This window comes from Polistes dominula, unplaced genomic scaffold, assembly GCF_049000335.1.
Source record: "Polistes dominula isolate Pdom_NZ unplaced genomic scaffold, Pdom_raw_medaka contig_82, whole genome shotgun sequence".
NCBI classification, from domain to species: domain Eukaryota; kingdom Metazoa; phylum Arthropoda; class Insecta; order Hymenoptera; family Vespidae; genus Polistes; species Polistes dominula.
This window is the reverse complement of record NW_028301046.1, coordinates 230,377-245,069: the sequence shown is the minus strand read 5'-3', so window position 1 is coordinate 245,069 and position 14,693 is coordinate 230,377.

Below are 14,693 nucleotides of genomic sequence, written 5' to 3'. Positions count from 1 at the left end.
AAAAGATAACGTTAGAAATAAAATGATTAAATAATTGAATACAAGTTATTTTCGTTGATGTTGTCTCGTTGAAAGATAGAAAGCGAATACGAGGTACATTACTACGTAACCTTAGTAGAGGAGACCTCGGGAACGTGTCGAACGCTCGGCTATTATACCTATGTTATCGGTTGTTTACGTTTTGTCATCGACTCGAGAAATATCTGCAAATATAAATACACATTTATAATAACGTGTATGTCGAGTGTATTATTTTCTTATTCTTCCTCGCTCTCTCTCCCTTCTTCAAAAAGATTTAGCATTTCCACTTGATCTATTTAGTGTTACAATATTTCATTAGAACACGCACACATACATACATATGAAATAATAATAGTATCAAATACCTCTAGTAGAACACATTAAATTTCATTGTAAATTTTGATCTTGACTATAATTTGAAATGTATGATATTCGTTTGCAGCGGTCACGGTTCGTGTTATTCTTGAAAAAACATAAATGAGAGAAAAAGAGAGAGAAAGAGTAAAAATGAGTGACGTTGTAAAGGTATAGGACGAATACGAAATGGATTTTGGTCGTCGTACGCCGATGAGAAATTCACTCGAATACGAGGAACGAGCGAAAGCGACAGCGGCGTTATGACATATTGCAAAATATTAAACCTCCTGTCGAAAAGTGTCCCTACCATGCGAGGATACGTACGAGTTCGACGTGTACGAGTTCAAGCGGAATTTCGAGAGGTCGATTTCTCTTTGCTTTTTGCGCTTATCGATTTCGGGAGACTCTTTCGAGATAACTTTACGATTTGATCGCTACGAATACTAACTTCTACGAAAGAAAAATGCTCTCTTATTTATTTTCAATTAAAAACCATTAACATTGATTTCATAACCATGATCAATTTAAGCTTTTAATCGTTCATAATCATAACGTTTTTGTTAGCCAATTACATTTAATGTATCGATATCATAGAAATATTTTTCTCTTTTGTTCTCTTTTTCTCTTTCTCTTTTCATTGGTTCAGAAACGAAATATTTCCTTCTCGAGTGCTCGTGGCAATGTATACGTCGTGTATTGCACTCGAGAACTTCAATATCCGGCACGTCGTCGTATCGAACGACGACTTGTGTATATGTGTGTGTGTGTGTGTGTGTGTGTGTGCATATGAAAAAAATGAGAAGAACGGAAAAAGAGTGAATGAGAGGGTGGTAGTTGGGAGGCAGGAAGGCAGAGAAGAGAAAAGAAATAAATGCGTGTAGGGTGCTCAAACAATTCGACTTGACGGAAAAATTGCTAAGCGGAAAGTCTGTCGCGCGATAACGGCTCGCTCGCTCGCTCGCTCGCTCGGCTAAGCGATAGAGAATGTTAACGTTCAAGTAGGATTTTCTACATGGTGGAGTGAGGGGGAGGGGAGGAAGGGGATTGGAGAGTCCGAGATAAGTGGAACAAACCTACTCGAAAAAGTAGAACAAATATTATCGCTCGAGGATTATGTAAATAAATGAAATTCACCTACGGCGAGTGTCCTTTCATTCAATTTTTCCTATTTTCAACGAAAAGAAAATGAAAGAAATCGTTTGACTCGTTTAACAATGAAATCCAATTAAACTATCTCAAATGTTATGAAAAACTTGAAGTGTAGTATAAAAAAAGAAGAGAAAGTGTTAGGTGGTTGATCTCAACACGCATAAATCTCACGTTCCTCCGGCAAGCAGATTAAAATTTCTGCCTTAGACAGGAGATTCCCGAAGTAAGGGGTGGGAGTGCTCACGAAACTAACGATCGAGGAAAATTCATCGAGAAAGTGGAACATTCGCGAGGAAAGTGCGCGTCGGTGTACTTAGGAGGGCCTCGTAAATTACCGGCTCCGAGAAACTAACTACCGGCTTCGATATTACCACGGTCAAACGCACACGTTTACGTTAGTGAGTGAAAAAAGACGCAATCGTGCGTGGTTCTCCACAAGTTTTAACGCGTACCTATCCCGACGCAAGCCCTTTTTCCACGTGGTGCCTGGCAGGATCACCCAGGGATCACTAGGAGGGCTTTACGATGTTTTACGACGCGCCACTGAAGATCCTGCAACGAGGAATTATCCTTGAAACCTCGCAGGTGTCGCGTAAGTCCGGTTGAAAGGTTCCTCCGTACTACTTTTCCTCTTGTTCTTTTTACGTATTCACCCTAATACACGTATGTATATATACTATAGTATGTATAGAGAGGTACTAACAGATTTGAAAGCTTCTTCGTTCATTTTGTAGTACTTTTGAAACAAACTAATCGTTGATTCAATTACTTATCAAATCTTACAAAATATCGACATTTTTTTTAGTGTGAAGAAAAAATAATGTTATCGGAAATTTATGCAGTTTAGAGATAAGCAGTTCTTGACAACAAGTTCTCGTAGAATGTCAAAACGTCCATTCCTGAATAGTACATAATAAAGTGAGTTTGAGCCGAGGACGTAGAAATATTGCCAAGAGAAAACGAAACACGGTTGACAAGTCATTTTAGGTTACATCGACTGTTGACCACGTAGGTACCTTAGTATGTATGTACACGTGAATTCGTCATGGACTCGCGACGAGACCGTCAGGATGGAAAAGAGCTTCTCGCCCCGCCACCGTATTTATGACTCGTGCAAAGTGCTGGGAATTAAATTTCCTGCCACCGAAAAGGATCTCCTCTATATTCCAAAACTCTTCTCTCTTCATTTTATTTTATCTTACTTTACTCTCTATTACCATAGCGTGTTTAGTCTAAAACGGGACATAATTAATTAGTCTATTTATACGTCTACTTTTTGTCCCCTTCTTTTACCATAAAAGCGAACGCTAGAAAAAACAAACCTAATGGATAGCGGGTACGATGTTTTGCGTAGAGATCATTTCAACATTTTCCTCCGTGTCTATTTTAATTTTAACCATGATAAAATCGTTTGAACGATTAAAAAAACCTCACAAATTTACAAATTTTCCTTTCTTTTCGATACTTTTTCGATAGTTTCTCGATAGTTTCAACGTTGTCGAGAAAAATAAAAATAATATATTTCTTTATCTCTTTCTCTCTCTTTTTATTAAGAAACAATGGGATGATAGGTCGCAAGAAGGATTCTCTCTCTCTCTCTCTCTCTCTCTCTCTCTCTCCCTCTGGAGGCTGCTCGATCTCGCGGCTTTATTAAATTTTTTGCGAGATTTTCACATTGCTTTACACCCCCGCGACTGTTCTACGGGGTGGAAAAAGGTAGATATCGAGAAAAATAGTAGATCGAGATAAAGAAGAGAGAGAGAGAGAGAGAGAGAGAAAGGAAAGCGAAAAAGGGCGGTATGGGTTATGTGTGTCCCTTTATATCGATGCTATCTCGAAGCAACGTCTGCTGGAGCAACTCGATTACCAGACCAACGGAATACTTTTCTCAGGGATTTCCTTTTCTTCGTTGCGTTCTGAAAAACGGTGCATCGACGTTCGATCTTATCAAATATTTCAAATCGATATCGAACTACAAAGATAATTCAATCTTGATACTAACTTCCTCAGCGATTCGATAAACCAAATGATTCGTCAATATACAAGACAAGCTGTATGTGGTATAATCGAATTGGAGATTAGCCTTGTTAAAAAAGTTCATCGGTTTAGTACCATCGGCTGGTATTAAAAGAAAAACGTACAACAGGTTCGTCCAAGATAGTATGTAAAGCGAGTTCTTTGACTTAGGATTTAGCCAATAGAGAGATATAAAGAGGTAGAGAACGTTCTTTGGGAGGTCTCAGGAATATACTCAAGACGGTTCTTCGAAGAGAGGAAGAAAAGCAGTCGACGTACGTTGACGTCCGTAACCGCGACTCGATTACGGTTGGCGAAGCATTTTCCCAAGGATTTCGTGCCTCTTTGTACGAGCCCTTACGACTCTTCGTACGACCCTTTTCGACGTTTACCATACCGGCTCGAAGACGTGCCTTTACGAACCTTCCTTCGAGTACCGGCGAAGCCAATTTGCATAATCTCGCTTGCTTCGAGTCTCTTTCTCTCTCTCTCTCTCCTTCTTTTTCTCTTTCAAACTCGGAGTCTCCAACGATCTTCTTCTTCTTCTTCTTCTTCTTCTTCTTCTTCTTCATCTTTATCCCCCGACCTCTCGAACGTGTCCTTACCTTTTTCTCTTTCCTCCTTTTCCTCTCTTGCCTCGTTTCTAACGTTGCTGTTAAGTCAAGGAAGAAAAGAGTCGTTCCTCTTTCGTAGACCTCGAAGGAAGGAGGTCAAGGCTTCACTTTTTCCCTTCCGCAAGAATATTCTCGCACCTTTGATCCTCCTACCCGCGATTTCTCAGCCGACAACTCGGCACGCCGCAAGGAAAATCTTAAATTCCGATCGCGATGAAAGATTCATGAAACTAGTCGCGTGGCTCGCAATGCGCATACACACCCTCTATTTTTCTTTCTTTCTTTCTTTCTGTCTTTCTTTCTCTCTCTCTCTCTCTCTCCTTCCTTCTTTCTCTTACTCTCTATTTTCCATCACGACGAGAAAAGCAAATTTTCGTTTACTCGAGGACACCCATATCGGAGCACTTTCGAAATAGATAGACAATATTTGTATACATGTGCTTGTGTAAGTATCCTACACACATATGTACGTATACTCGCATTATCTACGAGCTGGCTTTGTAAATGCCAAAAAGTTTACCTATTTTTTGTTTATACTTTGAAATACATCCCTTTGTTGTACACCTATAAGATTTTTATCCATCCATCGTATTTTCAGATTAACTCTTTTACTTGGACATTTTTGTTATTTGAAATTGTTATTATACATATATATCGTATCATATAATCTTTCAACGTACACCATGCGATATCTATACCATGAGGATCCACGAAAAATGACAAGAACGTTTCAGCCGACAAGCTTTTATCAAAATTCCAACATAACGACATATCCGGATTAAATTTCGGAAAGATATCAAACTAGATTGTACATATTGTACATACGTAATATACTTGCATACATTTTTATAGATGTACTACTACCTATGTAACAAGTTTGGAAAAAGTAATCGAACAAATTTCGCATAACCAAGGGATAGTAAAATTGGCCCCTCTCCGATTTCATTTGATTAATCGGAATGATATGGAATGTTTAAACCAATATATGTATATATGTGTAGAAACAATCTACACATACTGAGTATATGATTGGAGGGGGTCTAGCTTACTATCATCCCTTGGTTATGCGAAATCACGTTCGATTCTCGATCGGTGGAATCAAGCGCGTAAAATCGACGGCAATGATACTACTTTTGTATCTTTTTCGTAGGGAATTAGCCGATTGCCGAGTGGTTACCGACGACAGCCGATAATTATTGGACGCAGTGGCGTAGCCTCCGTCGCCGCATCGTTGACCGTTTCGCTCGCGTTGATTGTTTCGCGAACATTTTATTACTCCGTCCTCGTATATAACGATATACGTCCGAACGGTGCCGTACGTTAACCCGATTGTCGTGCAATCACGATCGAACGTACATTTCCTATGTGGCCAGAGAGAAAGAGAGAGAGAGAGAGAGAGAGAGAGAGAGAGAGAGAGAGAGAGAGAAACGACAAATGGACCGAGTTGAGCACGTGCGCGCGCGTACTCGCGATTCGATCGATCGATACGGGAATTTTTCCAACAGCCTCGTGAATCGTTTATATACTTTATAAAACCTTTTTACGGGAATGCCGTGGGCAATGGAATTGCCGCGAAAACTTACTTCAAATTTTATAGATACCAGATACGTGATATTTGTCCTCGACTATTCTCTTTCTTTTGCTTCTTTTTACAAATTTTCCGATTGATCAACCTCCATTCTTCCTCTTGAAGTATGTAATTCTATCTTCTTTTATACTTTAACTGGTTAGTTTAGTTATTTTATGTAATATACATATACATAGTTACATGTATATGTAAAACGTAGAACGTGCATGTACATACGTCCTACTCGTTCCACACGAATTGATACTAATATCTCTGCTGTGCACATTAATGACGGTTTTAACGAGGTGTCAGCTTTCACGTGTTCCTCGCTTGCGTGGCTTAACAAATCCTCTACTCATATAGTACTGTAGTACTATACGATGTTCTCTTGAAAATTCGATGAATCATTCTATTTGGGGGGGAAAAAAAAATTTCAAGATACTCAAACGCGAATAACGAGAAGAGAATAATCGAGAGATACCGTGTAACAAAAGTACGATTTGCCATTGCCCATTTTTATCGTTTCTTTTCTACTTTTCTTTTTTCTCGTTTTTTTTTTTTTTTTTTTTTTTTTTTTTTTATCAAACGTCCCTGTTTATTTACCACCATCGTAAGCTCCTTTATTTATTTATTTTGTTTTATTTCCTTTCAGGATAATTCCCATTCTTAAGCTTGCCATATATCTTGTTAGTTTATTGTTAGCCGATGGATAGGAGGAATCAAATACGATCATCGGCAGCCATTAATTCCCTTTTTATCGTACTCACTCTATTTATTTCGTCGAAGATAATCCGCTAACGGTGCACATCGAAGCGATTTTGCGCGATGAATTTTAGGATTTAACGTTGCATTACGATTTTACGGATGATTTTTACATTTATTCGATGTTAAACTTAGTTTGTATGTAACAAGTATAAAACGCAAACAATAAATGCATTTAAAATGAATGAATGATTTTGTAGAAGTTTTGTTCTCATTCGTGTATATTGAACTTATAATGCGATAATCAAATTGGTATGTAAGTAATGATAGGAGCGACGATACAACAGTTGTCGAATCTCTTTTAGGAAAATCAAAGCGGTCGTTGTCGGTTTGTTCCGCGAAAGCGCGAACAACGGCTCTTGTCATCCTGTTCACGAACGATTATCTTTCCTCTTCCAGCAACGAACGCATCCTGGTGCCGCGCATCGTTATATTATACTTCGCGTCGCGGTCTCGCCGCAGCGTTAATACGATTTTCCTCGTAAATTACAATCAGGTGGTTTGCCCGGAGAAACAATTGGAAACATGGGAGAGAGAGCGAGAGAGAGCGAAAGAGAGCGAGAGAGAGCGAGAGAGAGCGAGAGAAAGAGAGAAAGCAAATCCGGTCCTTGATCCGTTCGCATTAAAGCAACTAACGAGGTATCGTAGTTGGTACATTGGAAAAATCAGCTCGGTTGTTAAAAAATCTCTATTTACACGTTGTTGTTTGTTTAACGAGTGCACTCTCGGGCTAGATTTTCACAGTACTTTTTTTCCAATATATTAATTAAAAGGAGATATTTTCCATAATCGATGTAACGAACTTTTGGAGGCTTTTCATATTTTTTCCAGGTAGATACAATAGTTCCTCTTGTCGAATATAACAAAAATCAACAAATTGTTAATACTACGAGAAACAAGTTATATATATACATTTATAGAAATACATCTGTATTGCGATAGTAAAAAATTCGTTCATCGATAGGTTCGAATCGTTGATCGACTTTTCGTCCAGACGATGTTGCTGAACGCAGTTTGCGAATTATATCGCTTTACGCTCCTGGATATATCCATGCATGTACATTGAACATGTTATATATATATAGAAAGAGAGAGAGAGAGAGAAAGAGGAGGGAACACACGTTATGTATAATCTATACACGGCTGAATATTTGGGATCTTCGCACAATACGCGAACGCGAATGCGAACGCGAATGCGAACGCGAATGCGAACGCGTCGGTATCGCGTATACGCGCACCGTGTTGTACGATCTGCCCTTTCTGTTCCCTTTTCGCTGGTTTGACCCTACATCCTATCCCCCTCCCACTTGTCCCTTCTCTCGCGCTATCCTCGCCCACTAGCATGACCACCCTTCAAAACTGCCCCCGAGCGCGCCGTCGAAGCAGTGCAATATTAATTGTCGGGCTTTATCGGGAGGACCGAACACCATTGTCGCCGATGTTCCCATCGTTCTGTAATTTCGTGACAATTATTCGTCTGTCCTGCAGCGTTGTCGAGATTTTTCAACCGCACCCTGTGATTTGGACCTTTCTCTCTCTCTCTCACTATTTCTTTCTTTCGTCCTTTGTCTTTCCCCACCAAACTATCCCTTTCTATTTAAATTTCTGTTTTTATCGACTTTCTTTTCGTTTATGTTTCTCATCGATCGCTTTTTTCTACGCTCTTTTCAAAATTCCATGCAACGTTTGCCATTCATGGTTCAAAACCCTCCCAAAGAACGACCGGTCATATGTATTTTACAATCCTTTCGGTGATTTTACATGAACTATTTTTATTTTTATTTCTCATTTTGAGAAATTTTTTATTATAATATTTTTGTAAATACAGAGAGAAAATCAATGAATTTCAAATAAATTCTCACAAATCTAGATAATGTATTATATATAAAGGAATATTAGATATTCTTATAGTATTAGCAATTCGACATTAGTGACGTGTCGGTAGGCCGAAGATACTTGCAAAGGTATCTATGTGTATGGAAAGGGAAAGGATGAGTGAGATAAAGAAAAAGTCAAAGAGAGAAAGAGACAGAAGACAGAAGAAAGCAAAGGAGGCCGAGGCTAGTAGAAGGTAGAGAAAAGGGGTTTGAAGGAAGGAGAGTTATAGCGAATGGTGCACCCTCGTACAAAAGGCCCTTAGTGCCGCGCTGCGCGCTACTTCAGTTTACTAATGAATCCAACTGGGGGTGCGCCACTCGAGAAGCACTTTTACTTCTGTCGCTCTGTCTGTCTACCGTCGAACAGATAGACAGACCGACAGACAGACAGATAGACAGACAAATAGACAGAAAGAGAGACAGACATTTCACAATGGACCTTTTTGCTTACCGCCCTTCACAAATTTCTCCTTCTTCTCCTTCTCTTCTGAACGTTTCTCATTGTGAAAATATAGTCAAAGTTGCTTCTATTCCACCTTGATAAGAATCGATATTCCAACTCATGTTGTTCTTACTACTTTCGTTGTTCTTCTAACTTAAGAAATAAACGTTCTTTAATTAGTTGGATATATATATCAATATTTGCTACGACCAAGAGTCAAGAAATAAAAAGGGAGAGAGAGAGAGAGAGAGAGAGAGAGAGAGAGAGAAATACTGTTTTAAATAAGACTTATTTATGTATTTTTCAATGAATTCGACCAATTCTGTCTCGTGGTCGTTTCCAAAAAAAGAAAAAGAGAGAGAATGAAAGAAAAGCTTTCGTATAATCAAGCAGTAGGAGTTGATCGAAAAGCACGAAGGTACCTTCTTGCCAATGTTTAATTATTCAAGCTATTCCATTCGGACTTTACCCGGGCTGCAAGTAGAAACTACAGTCGATACGAAGATCATTTTCGTGCTACTTGTTTCTTTTTCACGAGCGTAATACGAACCGATCAAATTTACTCTCCTGCCGTTTCCTGTTTCTAAGAGATAACTAACTTCTTGCAAACGTTCCTTTTAATTTATCATTTAACGAAACATACGAATAGGATGTGTCTACTTTACCTATATCTTTTATCATTTATTTTTTCATTTTTCTTTTCTTTTCTTTTCTTTTCTTTTCTTTTCTTTTCTTTTCTTTTCTTTTCTTTATTAGTTTTCACGACGGAGATAATGAATTTCATTGAAAATGATACGAGTAACCACAGAACGGATACCTAAAACAATATTTTGTAAAAGTACCATTTCTAATTTCCTTGCACGCGTGGCACGAGCAAGCTGTTAAGAGTGTCATAAATAATTCTTTATACCCTTTGGGCTCATTTTCGTGAGTATTTTCCGAATTACAGAGAACGCGCGTGCATTGTGTCGAGAACGAAAGGAAGAGAGAGAAAGAGAGAATCGGCACAAAAGGAAATCGTAATAGTAGCGTAGCTCCTTCGCTCATGAATAAAATAAATATTCGCTGAAAAAAAGAGAGAGAGAGATCGTAGATAAGCGGTTACAAGTGGTGGACGTACCTTCGATCGAGTTGCTTTAGATATAACATACTGTTTCTCGGACCAGAGAAAGGAAGTGTAACAAGAAAATATATAAAAGGAAATTTTAGATACAGCAAAAAAAAAAGATAAAAAACGATATATAATTAATGTTGTAGAAGCGCGTGTTAAATTGTAATACTCATAATATAATACGTGTGCATACACAAATACCGACAAAGGACTCGAAAAGAGCCCTACGTAGGGTGATCATAGCACCTGTTTCTTTTTCTAATGGCACTCAATGGCAAGTACCTTTTAAGCTTTTTCACCTACAATAGATCCTGTATGCATCGGCTATCCGATTTAAGGATTATCGGAGAATCCCTTGGAGAAACATAGCAGTGGATGCTATGTGGATGGGATGGCTACGTTCAGAATTGATAGAACGAGAGGTCGGTCCACAGTTCTAATTGTGCACAGAACGATCGTATTTCATGGTACACACAGGGGTATTACCTCTCAATGTTACCCTCACTCCTATCGTTTATCGTCTTTTACGTTATGCGAGATAAAGGTCGGTTAATATTTTTTCTCTCTTTTTTTTTTATTTCATGTCGAACAATTGAATCTTTTTTAACAAATTTCAATTACTCAAAGTTACCTTAAGAGAGTACAAGATGTGAAAATTGTTAAAGTAATTTGATAAAAATTGTAAAACTAGTGAAACGTCTATTGTCGCTATTATAGTATAGTAACACTTTTTATTTATTTTAAATATAGCAGAAAAAAGAAAGAAGACAAAATCGAACATGCATTTATCCTGAGGGAAAGAGATTTGTATTTGGAATGGAATAACCACGATGCGTCTCTTCCACGTTGACAGGCATTAGAGTCTCTCCCGGGTGGTAATAGAAAAAAAAAGGGGAAAGGAAAAGGAATCGGGGTGAAGTTCTAGAGTTTCATTGTCAACAAAGGGCGAGTCGCGTGAAATGCAGCGTGTATTCAACCGCTCGCATCCTGGGGCCTTCGAAGGGTGTAGATAATTCCGACGGGATGGAGCAGGTGTTAACTGCGTTCCCCGTGTTTAGCAGCGAGCACATATTTTCGACGTTTATCCGCTGGTACTTCGTCCTGTCTGCCCCTAAAAGAACGTGACGAAAAAAAACCAGAGCGAGAGCGTGAGGGAGAGGAAAAGGGAAAGCCTATTTTCAGCGCAGAAGAAAGAAAAAAAGGGAGATAGATATAACAGAATACTCTCCAAGTACACACGCGTGTCCTGCGTCTACAGGACCATAAATATGTCTCAGCTAGGACCTCTCCTAGTACTACGAGAGCTATAAGCACAAGCGTAAACTTCGTTAACGAGAAACTAATTCTCCGGTTCGCAGTGGCGTAAGAAACTTTCGCCATTTTCGTAGGAAGGAAGGAAGAAAGGAAAAGGAAAGACGAGGAGAGAGTAGGTGTAGATGGTTAAGTGGAGAAAAGGGCTACGAAAAGCAAAAGTAACGTCGTCTGAATTACCTTGTAAATTAACACGCTACTCAAGATCGTTGATGTACTTTGTTGCGAATGACTTTCACCCTTTATTCTTGCTTAACTCTCTCTCTCTCTCTCTCTCTCTCTCTCTCTCTCTCTATCTGTCGTATTTGATAATTGTTCCAATCGAGTATTGAATGGGAAGATTTATTAAAGAAAAATTGTCGATCCTTGGCTCGGTTTTGAAAAAGAAAAGTTTGCTATCGTTTGTATCGGTGTTTCTACGCTACTGCTAATCGGCTCTTTCACCTTAAGAAGTTATCGGTGGTATTCCTTCGCAAATCACCTAAACGACCAGACGTCGTTTCTCCTTGGTGGACTTGTGGAAGGGTGCTATTAATGGTATACGCCACCGAACGATCTTACTCTCGATCTCGTTAAACATGAGTGTGTGTACATAGGCACACCCTATGAGAAGCGGACGTCGTCTATGTAATACCTACAACCTAGTAAAACGTTCGTTCTACCAAAATTGGAAAGTTCACCGCGAATTATGTTGCGGAGGACGTTAAAAGGATGTGCACTTAAGAATAACGTTTTCGACGCTTTAGACTCCTTCTACTGGGTAAAATGAAAATTTTAATATACCTCGCGCGGTATCGCTAAAAATCGATATTTATTTACTAATTATTTATATATATATATATATACGAATAAGGTAATTATTTATTCGACAAATAGAGTTAACAAAATCTCCATAAATTATTGAAATAAAATAATACCAATTACTCCTTTCTTAAAATATCTATGTATCTTCTATTAGATATTTTGAAGATCTTATCGTCAAGTAATAAACTCGATAAATTGCATTTATATAAAAATTAAAAGTAGTCAGAAAGTTGAAAAGTTATGTGAGAAGTAACCGGTGACTTTTAAAATTTGATTATATGGTTACCATAGAAAATTAAATACTCGCGTATATAGGGGTACCTTTCTCGACGAAAGTTTTAAAAAGAATTTATTTCTTCTTCTTCTTCTTCAATTTTCACTTAGATTGCGCCATCCTATTTCTATTTCATCTTCATTCCCGCGAGAATATCCGAGTGTAAGGTATAAAATCTCAAAGAGATTTTCGTTGATCGATAATACCTAGGAAGAAGGTGGAAGAAACTCTAGAATAGTTTAATCGATGTTAATGAATTCTCTAGCGAGAAATTCTTAGGATCAGTAAGAAATTTACGAATCGATCTTAGCCATCGATCGATCGGTGTCGCTTTAAACGTTTCGAGGTTTTAACGTCTCCTTTGTTTCAGCGGTTCTATCGATCGGTCGTATCTCTTTCAAAAGTTCACGGAAGTTAGCAACCCCCTGAGGAGCCGGCGTCGCTTTGCCAAGGCTGAAGAGAAACGAGGGTTGCGGAGACTAGGATAAAGAGAGAGAGAAAGAGAGAGAGAGAGAGAGAGAGAGAGAGAAAACGAGAGACAGGGATAGATAGATAGGTAGATAAATAGAGAGAGAGAGAGAGAGAGAGAGAGAGAGAGAATGAGAAAGAGAAATAGGAAACAGTGGTACACCGATGGTGGACTCGAAGTACGATATCATTTAATGGGATACGCCACTTTCCGAACGACCTCATTCCCGACGTCGTTATGCGTGTGTGTACATATGTGCAAGTTTACTCTATGGGGTGGAGAACGCTTCTCTACGTCGCTTACACAGTTCATAATCGGCGAACGATGCTACGGTATTATATGCACTGGTGGAAAGGTCGATGGGAAGAGGGAATGATAGAGGGACAAAGATATATATGCACATAGAAGAGAGAAAGAGAAAGAGAAGATAGAGAATTCAGTTTGAAACTTTGCGTTCGTTGACAAGTCTACGTTTCCCTTCGAATTGGTTAAACATTGTATAACGTGCTAATACTTTATCTACACAAGGAGCGAAGCTACAGTTTCAATGTCGATTCGTAAGGCTTGACCAAAGGTCAGCTGGAGTTCCAAGTTTGAGTACTCGAAATCATCGAGTTCCCTCGATAATGCATTGTTTCTAGAAAGCTCGCTAACTGGACTACCCTCATTTAGAAGTACTCTCTTCCTTCTCATCGTCATCAACAGCACAGTAACAATAATAACTGTAACAGTAACGGAACTATCACTAGCTAGAACCACTGTTTAGAAATATAGTTTAACCCTTTCGATGAGTTCCCGTTCTCTTGATACGGAAATACGGTTATGTTCTACGTTTGAAAATGAGAACGTTTAAAAAAATATTAAAAATATTAATTAGAATTGGTTTAATTTAATCACTAATGCAAGAACAACTATTTCTATGAGGTCTCGTCTTTAAAGGCATCAAGTAGTATCGTCTCTTCACGGAGTAGGCAATTTCATTCTCTTTGAACGCGACACAAACATTATTATCGATACCTCGTCTAGGAGAACGCGCGCGCCATGGTTAAAGGAATCTCTTGGTGCACTCTCTATACAAGCTCGCACGATGGATAAACATCGCCGATCTTGTCACGGAAAATTATGTCACGTACAGGATAAAGGGAAGAACTTGTAAGTTGTTTATACATTTATCCTTGCATCTTTTGTTCTGAGTCTCTTCGATATGCATACTACAGTTTGTAAGTATTTTTTCTTATATAAAGGTAAAGATAATGTCTATAGATTTTATACTCTCTTACAAATTCTTCCTTTTAGCAAATCAAATGGAAAATTATTTTTCTATTTTTCTATTGTAGAAAATTATATTACGTTTGCATACGTGGACTCATTTAATAATGCGTTTAGGTAAGTTAAAACTCGTCCTGTCAAATAAATTATATCCCAACGAAGCTTTAACGCACACACTATGACAGATAAGTTGAAGAGACATAGGAAGGACAGTCAGTCTTATGCTAGTTGACCACGCAAATGCATTTAACGCGCATCTATATATGTGTGAATGCAGTAAAGGTAAATAGAGAAGCCACGTAAGCTCTCTGTATGTTCGTCTGCATGTTCGTCTGCATGTTCGTCTGTCTCTCTTTTCATATAAATTTCTATCGCCGTCTCTATCTAGGAGTGAACGCGCTGAAACGTTTGCGATCGCGCGCATATACGTGTGTTTACGCGCGACCGATCGGAATCGTGCACAGTACACGTTTCCTTCTCGATGTGTATACGGGGTCCCTATGTGACGCGCTACGAGTTTATTGCGCTCGTTCACGATGTCCTTCGGCTCGTGTTCCGCGCGTTTGCGCACCAAACACGCTTCGTGATTCTTCGTGTACACTAGCGGTATATATACATATGCATATACGTAGAAAAGCAGCACACGCACG